This window comes from Scyliorhinus canicula, chromosome 4, assembly GCF_902713615.1.
Source record: "Scyliorhinus canicula chromosome 4, sScyCan1.1, whole genome shotgun sequence".
In the NCBI taxonomy this organism is placed as follows: domain Eukaryota; kingdom Metazoa; phylum Chordata; class Chondrichthyes; order Carcharhiniformes; family Scyliorhinidae; genus Scyliorhinus; species Scyliorhinus canicula.
In genome coordinates this window covers 40,965,520-40,983,244 of record NC_052149.1, presented here as the reverse complement: position 1 = coordinate 40,983,244, position 17,725 = coordinate 40,965,520, and the positions used below count along the sequence as shown (strand labels likewise).

The window sequence follows — 17,725 nt, the reverse complement described above, 5'->3', positions numbered from 1 at the left end:
TCGACAGAACAGAGGCGGGCCTCTACCAAGGAAAGCACACTGCCAAGTACAAGAACTTGCTAGTACGCCTCCAACACCCCATAAGTGAGTCCTGATGACCTGTACCTCAGGGCCGAGACTTTCAGCCCACTCATGCCGCCATAGACAAACGAGAATATTGGCATTTTATCTCTCTTGCAAGAGCACCAACCAAACACTTCTTGTGGCATAGCAAAAGCCATGCACTAAAAGAGAAGACAAATACGAAATGTGTAACAGGATGAAAAGACAGATTAAAGATGAGCAGAGCCTGTGTAAATGCAACCGCTCCCATACTCTCATCACGTGGCCCCCAGATGTGTTAATTCAATTCTGGTGATGATTATTAAGCAGGGACTCATCTGTTCTCATGGGGCTGGATTTTACAGGGGCAGATTGCCCATGCCCCCAATCTAAGTCAGTTGGCACCTTGCTGACATGAAATCTGACTGTCCCATATCTATAATATGCTGGGGACAGCCTTAATTAGTGCAAAGTGAGACTTATTCCCCTCAGGGACAGGAAGTCCTGCCCTAGAAATTAGCCAGCAGCTCTGTAGAGCCAGCTGACCAGAAGACTAGTGGCCACTGCTAGGGCTACAACCAATCGCCACTTGGAAGTGAAGATGTCTCGGGGATTTTGGGAAGCAAGGCTGGGAAACCCCAGTGAAATGGGGGAAGATTGGGTGGTGAAGGGTTAGAGAGTCGAGGGGACTGGGTGGTGAAGGGTTAGAGAGTCGAGGGGACTACTGTTTTCAGGCAATGCCCCTGATGAACCACCACCCGCCCTCCCCCCACAGAAGAAGGTGCCCCCTTCCTGACCAACAGCAACCTGTGTTGCACAAGCTGGCACACTGCCTGTCTTGCTTGCACCCTCCTCCACAGACTGAGAAATTGTGGTGGAGGTGGGAAAACGCCTTTAAGTGGCAGTTCACTTCAAGGCCTCTATAGGCTTAAGGGTGGGTGGGCTATCTGATGCCTCCCCCCCCCCCCCCCCCAAGTAATATGGTCTGGGAATGGGTGGCAAGGGGGTGATCTGGCCACCCACTTGGTTTTATGGCTCCTGTCTTTAAATGTGCCAGCAGATAGCCATAAAGTTCACCACCAGATGTATATGAGCAGTCTGAGAGACGAATTAATAGTTGGTGGTGTATGAAATGCAAAGTGTGCTTCTGTGACTCAGAGCTCATCAGTGCAAAAAGACTAGGCGCCAATGTTCTATCATCGCCTGTGTTGTAATAGTGAGGGCGTGCAAGAGACCAAAATTAGCCAGGGGATAATAGGACGGCAAGAGGTTTAACCTGGTGTTGTAAGACATCTTACTGGAAGAGGTTGAGAAGGTAAAGAAGGGCGAAGACAGATAGGGAGGGATCTTTAAAAAAAAACACAAGTTAAGAATTTCAAAATCGAGGTGTTGCCAGACTAGGAGCCAACGGGGGTGATGGGGTGAACTGGCCTCGGTGTCAGTTCCGCAACTAACTTTTAAAGGTGCAACGGTTTGAAGGCGAAGTTACGGCGCTGCCTGGCCAGACCACCTTCCAATAATAATCCTTCTGTTGGGGGCTGCAGACCTACTCGAAATGTCCGCATTTGGACTTTTACTGGGCGTGAGAAAAATAAAACGCATTAATTCTTACCCGAAAGAGAGGGGGAAAGAAAAGAAAAAGCGACGCTCTTCAGTCTCAGAGTGCGCGTCTGTGTGAGCCTGGCACTGAGAGAAGGGTGTCTCAGACATGCGCAGCAGCCAAGGGGAAGCAGACGCGGACTGAGTGGGGGGGGGGGGGGGAGAGGGCGAAAGGCTGTTCCTTGCTCAGGATCCGGAGCCTGGCTCTGTCTGACTCCCTCTCTCAGCGCGCAGAGGGCGTCACCTGGCGGGGTTCGCGGCGGCCAGGTGAGTGCGGGCTCCAGCTGGACTGACCTTCCCTCCCGTCCACACACTGTATCAGTGTGGTCCCAGAGCGCCTTTTGTCCTTTACCGAGGCGTGGTGTCGCCCGTTATTGATTACATCACTTGTTGAATGTGCACAGGACGTACTTCAGAGTAACACGGATAACATTGCCGCAGGCGGGGGTACGTTCTTTTTTTTAAAGGAGTGTGGAACTAACACGAAATACATTTTTTTTAAGCTGTCAAGTTTTTAATTGGGGGCAGTACTGGCAAAACTTTTTTTTTGGGAGGAGGTGGAAATATGTTCTTCGGGTTGTTTTGGGGCTCGAAGTTAAACTTACTTTTCAACCGGGCTATCGGTGCTAACTTTTGAGATCGGCCTTTATTCCTTAACTTGTAACCGGGCTATCAGTGCTAACTTTTACGAGGTCGGCCTTTATTCCAAGTTAAGGCTTGTTCTACTACCCCGGACAGCATGAGCTGCATGGAGATCAATGCAGGCCTACATTGGTACCGTTAGGGGTCGTTTCCTGTCGAGTGCAGCACGGGTTCCATTGCAGCTACAGCCCTGCCTTGCCCTGTACCGCCGGGCGTGTTTCAAAAAGTCCAGGCGCACTAATTGGTAGTAAAGGAAGAACTAGTCAACTCTTGTATTATTTCCCACTTCTGAACGCGCCGTGTAACTTGCTGAGGGGGAAAAAAGCGTGGACATGACAAACGCACGCAGGGGTGGAAAGAAGGGACGCGTGGGGGTCTGTGTACGATGTCCAGTTATCCAGAGTTTTGTTTAAAGCTTGACTCATCAGACGAGGCGCTAGAATGAACGGAGATAATGAGATGGTTGTTAGCTGAAAAGTTTCTATGAAAAGAGCATTGATGCCTGCTTTTTGTGCTTTCAACCTAAAGACAATGAGCTTGTTTCAGGACAAACATGGAGCGTCTAAACAGAAAAGATAATTCAGATATAGCTGTTCTCCTGCCTCTGCATCCCTACCGCCCAGACAAACCCAGTTTGTCCGATAGGCTACCTGCCGCCTCTGTATTGGGTGACAATCTGGTTGGTTCGGTGAGATGGACCAATCAGATCAGAAGAATTGCAGGTGTACAAATGAAGACTGGGTGAAGTTCACCCCAGAGTATTGTTAATTCTGAATGAAGGTGACAGGTGTGGTGGAAGATGTGCTTTTTATTTAAAGTAATCCTATTCATTGCCTTCTGTAAGCATCGTCATTTTATCATCACCTGATGAAGGAGCTATGCTCGATAGCTAGTGATTTCAAAGAAGCCTATTAGACTTTAACCTGGTGTTGTAAGACTTCTTAATGATTTTTTCATTCTGTTATTACAATATTGTTACAATTCCAGATGATAATACTGGACAAGTCAGATCCCCAAGTGAAACCTGGCTTAAATAGATCCTCACTTATTTTTAAACCATGGAGGAGAGCTACTAAACAACTTCACTGTAGTCTGCTGATGTTCTTTTGACACAAACAGTAAGACATTATTAGCAAGTAAAAATGAACTATATTACCCCAGATTAAAAAGGTTGGAAAGTTCTCAATATGAACACTAGAAGATGATTAAAATATTCACTATTCCTTCATCCCAGCTATATAAAACAAAGAACAAAGAAAAATACAGCACAGGAACAGGCCCTTCGACCCTCCAAGCTTGCACCGACCATGCTGCCCTTCTAAACTAAAATCTTCTACACTTCCGGGGTCCGTATCCCTCTATCTCCATCCTATTCATGTATTTGTCAAGATCGTCCCTGCTTCCACCACCTCTTCCAGCAGCGGGTTCCAGGCACCCAGTACCCTCTGTGTAAAAAAAAAACTTGCCTCGTACATCTCTAAACATTGCTCCTCGCACATTAAACCTATGCCCCTAGTATCTTTAAAGACACGTACAAATTAGGAAAGATAAAACAATTTACTATATTTATTTTGTGTGCTAAAGTATGAGGTGTATGCTAATTAACAGGCAAACTGCGGTCAGGTGCACTGCACTCTAAAGTAAATGACGTGACCAAAGCAGATTCAGTGGATTTCTCAACAACCTACCCAGGCACTTTTCATACTGTGAGCCAACCAGTCTCGCTGAAACTCTGTCTTTCTCACGAGGGTGTTCCATCTCCACGTTCAAAGAACATGCATTGGAATTTTCTCCAAACGTCGCTACTACTGAAATGGCTTCAACAAGGGTCCACCTCCAGGGTTTCCACCTTTCCTTCGGAAATTCCTTTCCCCTAAATCTCCAAGTACACTAAGGCTTTGCCTTCCAAGTATACTTTCATATCTTCGGCAATGCCAAGCAGAACACCAGTGTTCCAAAAGGGTACTTTCTAGCCTGCAGCACAGAGTCACCAACTGTAGGATGCCCTCTTGGATCCTCTGGGCTTCTCTCAAGCCCACTTTGGTTCAAGTCTGCTTCCTGCAGCTCTGTCTTCAATTTGGAGCCTGGGTTTCTACTCCTGATTCTTAATTTTACTGAAGGAAGCACTTTCTAATTCCTGTCTTTGTCCCTGCCGAGGACTTTCTTCTGGGCTCTCTCTGTTCCACTCCTTATGTTGGTACCTTCTCCTTGTTCTCCTCCCATGACCTGCTCCCTGACACATTCAGCACCATGGCAGTCTGGTTCAGATCACCTGATTTGCAGTTTACTGCAGTTTCACTTCTTTGCTTCATTTCTTCTGCATAAGCATACAGGGCAGGTTCCCATCATGAAGAACAGAAAATACACTAACTCTGCGTGTGTGGCTACTTAACAGCTGGCATGCACAGAAGGCCCTAGTTGCCGATCTCCGACTGCTGATTTAAAATGTAAGTATTTGCATTTCTTGACAGTGTATGAATGCAAAAACATATATGAGGTACATGAGAAGGTTGACCAAGTACTTCTGGAAAGTTGATACCTCACTGGAACTACATATATAGCCAAGGGCCCAGCCTACCAGAGGATTTTTGAGCACTATTGTCATGAGCCATGCCTATTTAGAGCTAGCAAAGAAATCTTGATGATTGTTCAGGAAGTAGAATGTCAGATGCCATTCAGGCCCATGTCCTTATGATCAGCTTTAGGAATGGAGGTTGAATTGATCATTTTATTTATAAAAAAGCAAGTCGTGGGTGGTCAATTGGAGAGACTGAGTCTCAAAGGTTGAATTGACGTGAGATGAATTGAATGTGTGCCTGGATAACTAATTTATTTGTAAATAATTTGTAACTGAGGAAAGACAGATATGCTAACTGCATTTCAGTAAACCTTTTGAGATCATCGCTGCGCCTATATAATTATAACATAGCTGCTAAGATGGTCTGCAGAGGATTTTGATTTCTTTTGATTCAGATTGATAGATTTAGTATCCAGGTAGACAAATGTCAAAGGGTTTTTGACATTGGTAAATGTAGCCGAACCCACCATTAAAAAAATTATGGTAACAACACTTTCATAAGACAACTTAGTCATTTTAGACCACCTACCCATCGGCACATTTAAAATAATCCTGAATTCCACTTGTTAACATAAACCTACCTAGTTCCTTCTTGAAACCCATTATGATTTCTTGTTTCACGGGTGGAATTGTGGTGGCACTGCTAGCGAGGATCCGGGTTCGATCCTGGGTCACTGTCTGTTTGGAGTTTTCACATTCTCCGCTGTGTGCGTGGGTCTCACCCCCACAACCCAAAGATGTGCATGGTAGGTGGATTTGCCATGCTTAATTGAAAAAATAATGAATTGGGTACTTTAAATTTACATTTTTAAAAAATGATTTATTGTGTCACCACGTGCCAGTAATCCGTTCTGTGTACTATTTTTAATTGAGTAAAGGCTCCTCCAGCATTACCTTTATTTATTTTGTTGTCCTTCATAGTTATGTTCCTTTGAACTGAAATTCTGCATTTGCCATCAGTGCTTACTTCAGGTACGACCATACAAACCTTTCATAGTTCTAAACAAGTCTATCAACTCTCTTCTCAGTCTTTTCTTTTCAAAACAGGAAAAAAGCAATCAATCTTTAATTTTCTCATGTTGTTCCCTTACAGTCTAGGATCAACTGTGCTGTCCTTCTCTGTTGCTTCTCCAATAATTTAATATCCTCTTTAGAACAATGAGACTAAAATTGCCCTCTGCCTTGTTGCTCTTCCTTGCCTTTAAAGCCACCTCAAACCCCCACCTACAATCCTGGAAATTTCCTAATGTTTCCACAATTGCTCTGCCTTTGTTTCTCCACTTTGAAGAACCTTGAAACTTTTTCTGCTTTACACGTACAACAGAAGACAAGTTCATTTCTGTGGTTGCCTGACACCCTGAAGTCAGGAGTAATAGTAATTCTGGGATGCATTCGGAGTAGCGGTTGAAATTGTGGCTTTTTTTTTGAAGTGTTACATTTGCTGAATGGGGGAATTTCTGATTTGGATCAGTTACTGGACTTGTGAAAATAGTTGCTCCTACATATAAATTTAACACCATTAATTCAGAAAAGGGTTTAATAAATTGTCTCTTGCTGGACTCTCACTAGCAATTAATGCAAAAGAAGGTGATAATTCATGCATTTGGCAGAGTTGTTTTTATGTGTTTGTGCAATCAACTTGTTTTTAGCAGAGAGGAAGAGAACCTAAATCAACTTCTTTCTCCATTGCTGCTGTTTGATTTAACAGATATTGCAATATTGTCAGATATATATCGCACTAATTTCTCAGCAGACAAATACATTCCTGGTTGGTTGTGTGGCATTGTTAGTACAGGGTTTTTGGAATGATGATGTACTTTATTCATTCATGGGATGTGGGCACTGCTGGCTGAGCCAGCATTTATTGCCCATCCCTAGTTGCCCTTGAGGGGGTACTTAAGAGTCAACCATGTTGCTGTGGATCTGGAGTCACATGTAGACCAAACCAGGTGAGGAGGGTCGATTTCCTTCCCTAAAAGACATTAGTGAACCAAATGGGTTTTTATGACAATCGACAATGGTTTCATGGTCATTATTAGACTTTTAATTCCAGTTGATTAAAAGACTGAATTGAGAGGTTATGGATTTAAAATTAAGGTTTTGCCTAAAGTTTATAGTCGGACCTTATTTTGGTTGGTCTTTGAGATTTAGCGTTAAACCGAGTTCATATCTGCCCTGTCAGGTGGGCATAAAATATCCCAGGATACTATTTTGAAAGACAGCAAGGCAATCATCCCCATTGTCATGGCCAATATTTGTCCCTTAATCAGCATCTCAAAAACAGGTTATCTGGTTTTTATTACATTGCTATTTGTGGGACCCTGCTGTATACAAATCGGCTGCCAAGTTTCCTACATTACATCGGTTACTACATAAGTGCTTTGGCTGTGAAGTGTTTTAAGATGTCCTGTTGTCATGAGCGGCACGATATGAATGCAAATCCTCTTCTTTCATTCAATTTCCTACTGCAACTCATTTTTGTTGCGAAATCTACATTACAACTTTGACATGCGAGTGGTTGACCTTCATGTACTACCCACATCAGTGTGGAGAGCAGTACTGTGCACAGTTATGCCTTCAAGATTTCAATGATTATCTGTACTTTTGCTTTGTTGGGCATTGTCCGACCTCTTCCACTTTCCCCCATATGTGTATGTTTACACTATACAGTTGACTTTTAACTTAAAGATGATTAGATGATCAGGAGAGGCAGTGGTGTAGTGAGTGGTATTGTCAATAGACTAGTAATCCAGAAACTCAGAATCCCACCATGACAGGTGGTGAAATTTGAATTCAATTTTAAAAAAAATTTGGAATTAAAAGTCTAATGCTAACCATTGTCGATTGTTGTAAAAAAAAATCATTTTGCCGACATATGGCTCAAGATACACAGAAATGTGGTTGACTCTTAAATGCCCTCTGAAATTGCCTATCAAGCCACTCAGTTCAAGACCAATTAGGGATGGCCGATAAATGTTGCCCACATCCCCTGAATAAAAACAAATTCAAATGTTTTCGCAATTCATTTCCCATTTTTCTGTATTATTCATGATTTATTCAAACTACTGCGGAACCTTTTTTGTTAGATGTTTGAATCAGAACTTCTTGTACCTTGAGCACTTGCCACTGGATTGATGTGCTGTAACAGTGGCTAAATGAGCAAAATTGAGTTTTCTTGATTTGCCCAAGCAAACTTTCTTCTTCGTCCTTGCCTGAAATCAACTGTACCTTATGAGAAATGCTTTGCTTCTATTCCACAATCAAAAATGTTAGAATAACTTGACCAGTCAATTGCTTCTTCGTGTTGTCTCCTCATTCCCACTTCTTTAAACTTGGTGCCGATAGAAAAGGTTGTCGACCACTTCAGGTCTTTTCATGGGGCTATCTCCTTATGTTGATAGTTGTGAGATAGCTCAGGGAAGACTTTGCTTTGTTGTCAAAAGAAGCTTAATCAGGAATTGTATTGTCTTGGGTTTATCAATTGGAACAAGCACTTGCATTTATTTGTGCCTTCAAAGTACGAAAACATTCTCAAGGCAATTCATAGAAGGTGATTTAGGATAACAATTGACACTGAGCCAAAGGAGGAGATATTAGACAAGTGACTAAAAGCTCAGTATTGCTTTTCCCATCATTTATTTAAGATCAAAAGTTAGTGCTTCATGTCATTTTATTGTGGTGGCATTGTGGCGGGTGATTTTTGAAGCACTCACCTGTCTTAAAAAACTTTACTGAGTTATACACATTCCATTGCTATCTGGCAGTAAATGAGATGTATGATCAACAACCAGAAATTCAGGAGTACCCATTTCTGGACGAGCTGGTGTTGCGAGGTTCATATCAGATGGTAGAATGGTGATGTCCAAAGCTTTCCAGGTGCAGAACATAAATGGCCAGATTATTTTTTTAAAAAACAGTTGACAGCAAGAATTGCCATTCATTGAGCAGGCCAAAGAATTCCTCATCAAGAAATTGGTTTGTGCTTCTAATATTGCGAGGAAGAAATGTGCCTATATTTCCCCATCTAGCATCAGCCTGATTTTATTTCTAGACTTTGCCAGCGAGCTGTTTGCCATGCTGGTTCATAGAATCATAGAATTTACAGTGCAGAAGGAGGCCATTCGGCCAATCGAGTCTGCACCTTCTCTTCGAAAGAGCAGCCCACTTAAGCCCACACCTCCACCCTATCCCCGTAATGCAATAACCCCACCTACCCTAAGGGCAATTTTAACATGGCCAATCCACCTAACCTGCACATCTTTGGACTGTGGGAGGAAACCAGAGCACCCGGAGGAAACCCACGCAGACATGTGAGAACATGCAGACTCCGCACAGACAGTGACCCAGCCGGGAATCGAACCTTGGAGCTGTGAAGCAACTGTGCTAACCACTGTGCTGCCATGCTGCCCACAATGGTTCTTTTACAATGAGATCTTCAGCCCTCAATTAATGAAAGATTTGTAACTGTGTCCTTTTTTTAAAAAAATTCTTTTATTCTCCTTTTTCACATTTTCTCCCAAGTTTACACCCACCAACAAGCAATAATCAGGAACAAATATGTCAATCCCCATATCAATAACAACAATCCCATCCTTCCACTAAACCCCAAGCCCGCATGTTCACATAAACAAATGACAAAAAGGAATCTGGAATCACCCACAGTCACCACCAACACCCCCCCCCCAATAATGCTCAATGTTATCCAGTTCTTGAAAGTGCATGATGAATAATGGCCTTGAATTGTAGAACCCCTCCATCCTTTCCCTCAGTTCAAACTTAACCTTCTCAAGAGTCAAGAATTCCAACAGGTCCCCCCGCCACGCCAGGGCACAGGGTGTAGAGGCTGCTCTCCATCCCAACAGGATCCACCTTCGGGCGATCAATGAGGCGAAGGCTACAACATCTGCCTCTGCACCAGTTTCCAACGCTGGCTGGTCTGACACCCTGAACATGGCCACCCGAGGGCCTGGGTCCAGTTTCACGTGCACCACTTTAGAAATTACCCTAAAAACCTCTTTCCAGTAATTGTCTAGCTTTGGACAGGACCAAAACATATGAACGTGATTAGCGGGGCCCCGCCCGCAACATTCACACACATCTTCTACTCCTTCAAAGGTTCATCCTCGCCCTCATGAGGTGTGCTCTGTATACCACCTTCAGCTGTATAAGCCCCAACCTCGCACACGAGGTGGAGGCATTCACTCTCCGGAGTACCTCACACTAGAACCCTTCCTCCATATCCTCTTCCAACTCTTCCTCCCACTTTGCTTTGATCCCTTTCAGTGGTGCCTTCTCCTCTTCCAAAATAGCTCTGTAAATCACTGACACTACCCCCTTCTCCAGTCCCCCTGTCGTCAGCACCTTGTCCAGAAATGTGGAGGTCGGCTCCACCGGGAAGTTCTGTATCTCCTTTCTGGCAAAATCTCGAATCCCCTGCACAAACTCTCCTCCATTCTGACCCATTGGGAATCAACCCGTCTGACCCAGCTCCGCACCTTCTCCACATTCGCCGCCCAGTAGTAATACATCAGGTTCGGAAGACCCAAACCCCCTGCCTGCCTTCCCCTCTGTAGCAGCACCTTTCTAACTCTGGCCACCTTCCCTCTCCATATGAACAAAGTAATCCTTCCCTCAATCTCTCTGAAAAAAGCCTTTGGCAGGAAAATCGGCAGGCATTGAAAAATAAACAGAAATCGCCTCAACACGTTCATTTTAACCGCCTGTACCCGACCCGCTAGTGACAGAGGGAGACCATCCCACCTTGTCAGATTAGCTTTCACTCTCCCCACCAAACTAGAAATGTTGTACCTGCGGAGCCCCCCTCCACTCCCGGACAACCTTCACCCCCAGGTACCTAAAGTGACTCCCTGCCCTACGGAATGGCAGCCCCCCCCACCCCTGCCCCCACCATCCGCCGAGATACCACAAAATACTCACTCTTGTCTAGATTTAGTTTGTACCCCGAGAAAGACCCAAACAGTCGAAGCAGCTCCAATATTCCCCCTATCGACACACTCGGTTCCGACACGTATAACAGCAAATCATCGGCATATAAGGACACCCTATGCTCTCTCACCCCCACCCCTGCACTATTCCTTTCCATACCCCCGAACTTCTTAATGCGATGGCCAGTGGCTCAATCACGAGTGCAAACAGCAGGGGGGGACAGAGGACATCCCTGCCTCGTCCCACGGTGGAGAGAAAAGTATCTCGAGCTGATGTTGTTTGTGTGGACACTCGCCCTCAGCTCCTTATATAGTAGTTTTACCCAGTTCACAAATCTTGGTCCAATCCCAAACCGCTCCAGAACTGCCATCAAGAAATAAACAGAAATCGCCTCAACACCGTCAAACCCGGTCAAACGCCTTCTCAGCGTCCAGCGCCACAACCACCTATTTCCTTCCCCTCTGCCGGTGCCATAACGACGTTCAATACCCGTCTAACATTTGAAAAGAGCTGCCTCCCTCTCACGAACCCCCTCTGATCTTCCCCTATCCCCTTTGGGAGGCACTCCTCCAGCCTACCCGCCAGTACCTTCGCCAATACTTTTGCGTCCCCATTCAGAATTGATATGGGCCTATACGACCCACGCTCTGTCGGATCCTTATCTTTTTTTAGCAACAGTGAAATCGATGCCTGCCCCAAGGTTTTTGGCAGCACCCCCTTCCCTATCACCTCATCAAACATCCCCGCCATCAGGGATGCCAGCTTATCCTTGAATTTTTTTATAATATTCCACCGGAAATCCATCCAACCATGCCACTTTCCCCAGCTGCATCCTCCCAATCGCATCCTTTATCTCATGCTCCACTATCGCTCCTTCTAATGTAGCCCTATCCCCCTCCCGTAACCTCGGATACTCCAACCCATCTAGAAATTCCTGTATCTCACGGTCTCCCCCAGATGGCTCTGACCTGTACAACCTCTCATAAAATTCCTCAAAAAACTTGTTAATCAGATGCGGAGCCACCACCAACTTCCCTGCCCTATCCCTCACCTGAATAATTTCCCTTACCGCTGTTTCCCTCCGAAGCTGACCATGACCTCCATGTTCGTAAACTGCACCCCTTGCTTGCCTCAGTTGGCACACTGCCTTCCTGGTAGACAGCTGGTCAAAGCTCGCCTGTAGTTCCATCCTCTTTTCCAGCTTTTCTGGGTCTCCGTCTTCTGCATAACTCCTATCTACCTCCAAAATCTCATCTGTTACCCTCTGCCGCTCCAACTTCTCCTCTTTTTCTACCCTGGCCTTAAACAAAATCACCTTGCCCCTCACCACCACCTTTAGAGCCTCCCAGACAACTGCCTTCGATACCTCACCCGTACAATTGAAACCTACATATTCCTTAATTACCTTTTCAATTTTGTAACAGAACACTTGGTCCCCCAAAAGTCCCACATCTAATTTTCATGCCGGCCTCTGCGCTTCTCCCTTCTCCAGTATCATATCCAGCTAATGCGGCGCAAGATCTGACACTGCAATTGTCGAGTATTCTGACCCCTTAACCCCAGCCAGCAAAGCCTTCCCCACCACGAAAAAGTCGATCCGCGAGTATACCGTATGGACTGCTGAGACAAATGAGTACTCCTGTTCCCTCGGGTGCAGAAACCTCCAAAGGTCCACCCCTCCCATTACTATCATTAGCCCAGCCAACGCCCCCCCCCCCCCCCCGGTGGGACCAGCGAATGCAGCCGTGACCTGTCGGTTTGTGTGTGTCCAAGTCGCAAACACCTTTGTGAATCCCACATCGTCCCAATTGGACAGTATACACTTAGCAGCACCACTAACCTCCCCTCCAGCGCCCCTGTCACAATTACATATCTACCTCCCTGATCTGCCACCACCTTCTCCATCTGGAAGCGTACTCTTTTGCTGACCATTACTGTTACCCCTTGAGCCCGTCCGTCAAACCCAGACTGAAATACCTGACTAACCCAGCCCTTTTTAAGTCTCACCTGGTCCTTCACCCTCAAGTGAGTCTCCTGCAACATTGCTACACCGTCTTTCAAACTTTTAAGATGTGCAAGCACTCTTGACCGGACCTTGTAACTGTGTCCTTAAAATATATTTTTATTCTAATGTGCTGTTATGATTCTTGGCACCATTCGATGTTCTGGGTGGGGGAGGAAGAAGAGATCCGCTTGGGGCAAACAAAGATAAACTTTACCACCATCCAAGTTGAGAAAGATAAACCAATTTACAATATCTTATACTTGCCCTGCATGTTAGAGGATGAAGTATACGTGAATTAACAGGTGGACTGTGGTCGGACCACCAGGGCAGGCAGTGTACTAGTGGTATTGTCACTGGACTAGTAATTCGAAGACCCAGGGTATTGCTCTGGGGGCCAGGGTTCAAATCCCACCACAGTAGATGGTGAAATTTGAATTCAATAAAAATCTGGAATTAAAAGTCAAATGAAGACCACAAAACCGTTGTGTGTCGTAAAAACCCATCTGGTTCAATGACGTCCTTTAGGGAAGGAAATCTGTTGTCCTTACCTGTCTGGCCTTTATGTGACTCCAGATCCACAGGTTGACTCTTAAATGCTCTCGGGGATGGGTAGCAGTTGCTGGCCTGGCTATTGATGCCTGCATTCCACAAACAACTTTTTTAAAAAAGGTCTGCCCTGGAGTTGAAGGTCATTCCACTTCTGAAGGCCACGAACAAATAAAAACTGCACAATAGATGACAGACACAACCAAACCCAATTCCATGATTTTCTTAACAACCACCCAGACATTTGTCACACTGTGCCAACCAATCTCACTGACTGCCTTGGAATTCTCAACAAAAGTTGCTCCTACTCAAATGTTTTCAGCAGTGATCTCTTGGCAGGGTTTCAATCTTGTCTTCTGGGATTCTTTTCTCCTGGATCTCGGAGTAAACTCAAGCTTCACCTTCCAAACACAACTTTAGATTGCGGCAATGGGGTACCTTTGTCCCAACGGCCTGCAGCACGGAGTCACCAACCTTCAGCTGCCTTCTTGGATCTTCAGGACTGATCTTGTGCCCGCTTTGCTTAATGACTGCTCCCTGTAGCTCTTTCTTGAATGTCAAGCCGATTACTCAGCTCCTTTCTTTCACATTACTGAGAGGGGCCTATTATGGTGCCCTATCTTTTTTTTAAATACATTTAGAATATACAAATCTTTTTTCTCCAATTAAGGGGCAATTTAGCGTGGCCAAAGTACCTACCCTTCACATCTTTGTGTTTGTGGGGGGGTGGGGGGGGGGGGGGGGGGGCGTGAGACCCACGCAGACATGGGGAGAATGTGCAAACTGCTGGGATTGCACCCGGGCCTCGGCACCGTGAGGCAGCAGTGCAAACCACTGCACCACCGTGCCACACTTCTCTACATCCCTTGCCTAAGACTTTTGATCTCCTCCCCTGGTTTGGGATCTTCTCACTATTATCCCCACCTCCCCTGTGCCCTGCTTCCTCGGGCACCTCTCAAGATAATGGCGCCCTATAACAGGCCATCTGACCTGCATTTTTGTGCTGTAGCTCTTGCTTTTCTTCAGGCGTGCAGGGCCAGTCTCCGCTTGAAGACGTGAAAAAACCTGAACTGCGCATATGCGGTCATTTCCCAGCCAGCGAAAGTACAGGAGGCCAGAGGCTCATTGGTGACTGGAATACCTGACCAGAAGGAAGTTGAGTTTCTTAACACTTAACAGTGTTACATTCAGAACTACTGATTGGAACAAGTTATTGTGACCTGCTTGTAACCCATGAAAGAGAATGCCTGATACAACCTATTGTGTCAAAATCAACAGAGCACACAACGGGAGAGAAAAACTTGGCTCTCAAGTACTTAATTTCTTGACAGGGTAACATGTAGACTTTTATATTGATTTAATTTAATAAGGAACTAAAATCAGATGCACATAGCCTAGTTCATGCCTTTCATTCTTCCCCTCTCCCCATTTGAACTTAACTGAATATTTAAGTGGTTTTTGACCTTTTTCTGCCTCACAATCATGCATCTAGCACATGCTAACAGGTTAGGGTTTATATTTGGAAGTGCGGGCTAAAGACTAGGTGCAAAGGGTATATTCCCTTTTCATCATGAATAGCTTTTGATCAGTTTTATAACTTGTGTGGAATTTAGTTTGATTCACTTCCTGTAACATTGGTGCATGGACCATGAGAAATGGGAACAGGGGTAGGCCATGCAGCCCTTTGAGCCTGCTCTGCCATAGGATCATGGCTGATCCAGCATTCCTTACGGCCACTTTCCTACCTTTTCTTCTAGCCCTTGATTCCCTTTATGAATCTTATCTATGGGTGGCTGGTAACACAGTGGTTAGCACTGTTGCTTCACAGCACCAGAGATCCGGGTTCCATCCCTGCTTCGATCTCTGTCTGTGTGGAGTGTGCATGTTCTCCCTGTGTTTGTGTGGGTTTCCTCCAGGGGTGCTCTGGTTTCGTTGCACAAGTCCCGAAAGACGAACTGCAAGGTGAATTGGGCATTCTGAATTCTCCCTCAGTGTACCTGAACAGGCACTGGAATGTGGCGACTAGGGGCTTTTCACAGTAACTTTGTTTCAGTGTAATGTAAATCTACTTGTGACACCAAAAAGATTATTATTATCTCAGCCTCATAGATTGTGTGAGACATTGTTTCTTAGTGCAATATGTTATGGAGCCAACTAGGGAGCAGGCTATTTTAAATTTAGTATTACGTAACGAAGAAGGGTTGATATATATTCTTGTCGTTAAGGATGCTCTTGGAAGGAGTGATAACCGCATGCTAGAGTTTCAAATTCAGACTGAGCGGGAGAAGACAGAGTGCCGTACTAAAGTTTTAGCGTTTGGTAGAGGTATTTATACAGGCCTGAGAAAGAGTTGGCCCAAGTAGACTGGGCACAAATAGTTGAGCATAGGTCAGTTGAGGAACAATGGCGGATGTTCAAGGAGATATTAAATACCTCTCAATTAAAGTCTATTCCAGAGAGGAAGAGGAATTGTAAAAGGAAGAAAAAGTTTCATGGCTAAACAAAAAAGTCAAGGAAGACATAAAATCAACAAGTAGGGCATAGCATACTGCAAAAGCTAGTGTTAAGCTGGAGGATTGAGAGAAGGTTAAGGTTCAGCAAAAGGTTACTAAAAATTAAGTCAAAAGAGCCAAGATGAACTGCGAAAAGAAACTAGCAGAAAATATTAACACATACCAAAAGCTTCTATAAGTATATAAAGTGGAAGAGAATAACTAAGATAAATATTGGACCTTTAGAGCACGGTACTGGTGAAGTAATAATAAGGAACACACAGATGACTAAGGAATTAACCAATATTTTGCCTCTGTCTTCACGGTTGAAGGTAATAGAAATTTTCCAAAACCTACAGTTAATGCAGAGCAACGTGGTGCAATAGCCATCATTGGGGAAATGGTATTGAATAAACCAATGGGATTAACGGCAGATAAGTCTCCTGGACCTGATGGCCTGCACTCTCGGGTATTGAAGGAGGTGGCAGCAGAGAGAATGGATGCATTGGTTATGATATTTAGAATTCCCTGGAATCTTGAAGAATCCCAGTGGATTGGAAATGTGCTAATGTGACCCCCCTATTCAAAAAGGGAGAGAAGCAAAAAGTAGGTTAGCATGACCTTTGTGGTAGGAAAGTTGCTGGAATCAATCATTAAGGAGGAGAAAACTGAACATTTAGAAAGACAAAGCTCGGTCCACCATTGTCAGAATGGTTTTATGAAGGGTATGCCATGCTTGACAAACTTGTTTGAGTTCTTTGGAGACGTAACCAGCAAGGTGGATAATGGAGAACCTGTGGATGTGGTATATTTAGACTTCCAGAATGCGGTTGACAAGGTGCCACATAAAAGACTGATCCGGAAGGTGAGATCACAGGGGATTGGGGGTAGAGTATTAGATTGGATTGAGGAATGGCTAACTGACAGAAAGCAAAGGGGATATATCGGCCCTTCTCTGGCCAACATGTGACTAGCGGGGTGCCACAGGGATCAGTCCTCGGACCTCAACTGTTTACAACCTATGTAAATGATTTGCAAGCAGGGACAGAGTGTAACATAGCAAAATTTGCAGATGGTACAAAAATAGGTGGGAAAGCAGGCAGTGAAGAGGAGATAAAAATTTTACAGACAGATATAGATAGGCTAGGAGATTGGGCCAAAATTTGGCAGGTGGAATTTAATGTAGTTAAGTGTGAGGTTATCCATTCTGGTCAAAAATAGAATTTATTATCTAAATGGAAAGCAGATTCAAAATGGGTCTGAGCAGAGGGATCTGGGTGTCTTTGTTCATGAATGTGGAAATTTGGCATACAGATACAACATGTAATAAAAAGACAAATTAAATGTTAATGTTTACTGCAAAAAGACTGCAGTATGAAAGTAGAGAGGTATTGTTGCAATTGTATAGGGTGTTGGTGAGACCACATCTGGAGTATTGTGTCAAGTTTTGGTCTCCTTGTTTGAGGAAGGATATGGTGGCATTTTAAAGTAGTTCAGAGGTGGTTCCCCAAATTGATTACAGAGATGAAGGAGTTGACTTATGAGGAGAGATTAAACAGTTTGGGCTTCTACTCACTAAGTTTAGAAGGATGAAAGCGGATCTGATCAAGGTATGTCAAATATTAAAAGGGACTGAGAAAGTTAACGTAGACGAAATATTCCCCCTGGTAGGGCAATCTAGAATGAGAGTTACAGATATAGGTTGAGAGGTGGTAGATTTAGAACTGAGGTGAGGCGGAACTGCTTCAAGCATAAGGTGATGAATTTGTGGAACTCGTTACCCCATAATGTGGTGGAGTCTGAATCATTAAATGGTTTCAAGAGAGAGATATATTTCTGATTTTAAAATGGGTTGAAGTGATATTGGGAGCAGGT

At 44.5% G+C, this 17,725-nt stretch overlaps 1 protein-coding gene across 2 annotated transcripts in view; it reads left to right on the top strand.

The window, feature by feature from the left end:
- The first annotated feature begins 1,783 nt into the window (after positions 1 to 1,783).
- The window catches only part of LOC119964517 (elongation of very long chain fatty acids protein 4-like), a 53,329-nt gene continuing 37,387 nt past the window's right edge, over positions 1,784 to 17,725 (top strand). Inside the window, exon 1 of one of the 2 annotated variants that reach the window (XM_038794101.1) lies at positions 1,784 to 1,908. The gene's annotated coding sequence lies outside the window, so the exon portion shown is untranslated. Of the gene's footprint in view, positions 2,089 to 17,725 lie in introns of both variants that reach the window. The other variant, XM_038794100.1, reaches the window with a different exon arrangement.